Source organism: Peromyscus leucopus, chromosome 7, assembly GCF_004664715.2.
Source record: "Peromyscus leucopus breed LL Stock chromosome 7, UCI_PerLeu_2.1, whole genome shotgun sequence".
NCBI lineage: Eukaryota > Metazoa > Chordata > Mammalia > Rodentia > Cricetidae > Peromyscus > Peromyscus leucopus.
The window spans coordinates 79,258,126-79,259,159 of NC_051069.1; positions in this window are offsets into that span (position 1 = coordinate 79,258,126).

The window sequence follows — 1,034 nt, forward strand, 5'->3', positions numbered from 1 at the left end:
TTACTGCACACAGCAACTGATCTTATATTAGAGGCTAAGAAAATACTTTACAGCTTTATAATGTAAGCTCTGTACACATTGAAATATTTTGAGTTATCTTCTATGTCCCTGAAATGAAAACAGTGGATTTGAATCATAACCTGGATTAATGAAAATATATTGACAAAATCCTGCAATATATAAAAATATTTAAAAAATATCTCTTTATCTTATGTGTGTTTCACCTGCATTTATGTCTGTACCACATATAGGCCTAGTTCCCATGGAGGTCAAAAAAGAGTGTTGAATCCTTTGGAACTGAAGTTACAGGTGGTTGTAAACTGCCAAGTGAGTCTCGGAAATAGAACTGAAGTCCTCTGGAAGAGCAGCTAGTGCTCTTAACCACAGAACAATCTCTCTAACCCTCTGCAATATATTTTATATTGGATATGCAGATATTTGTTTTAAACCTGAAACTTGCAAGGAGAAAGACCAAATTCACAACTGTCCAGTTAAAGCAGGCTTTCTTAAATACTGGCCAGGAAGATGGACACTGGTCAGATCCATCCATGGTATTCCCAGCAAATGCAGCTGAATTAGGTCAGTCAGATGCTCATAAAGGCAAAACTCACAAGGCTACAGTACTTCCCACCTTTGTCCAATGGGGACAAGTGAACATCCTGATGTACTTCCTACCTACATACCCCACACCTTCACATGATAAAGCACATCCTGTGCATTTGCAATAACCAGCCTTGTTTACTGAAATGAAAACGTGACTAAAAAATTAAACAAACAAACACATGTTATTTTACATGAACAGCCCCCAGCAGTCCAGGAAGTTCTTTGTCCTTGGACAAGTGGGGCTTACAGGTTAACTTTCACCCTTACATTTACAAATAATTTATTACATATATATAATATAGATATTTGTTGAATCTATATTATATGTAATATAGATATTTATTCAATCTCTATATCTATCTATCTATCTATCTATCTATCTATCTATCTATCTATCTATCTATCTACCTATCTATCTATTTCAACTTTTG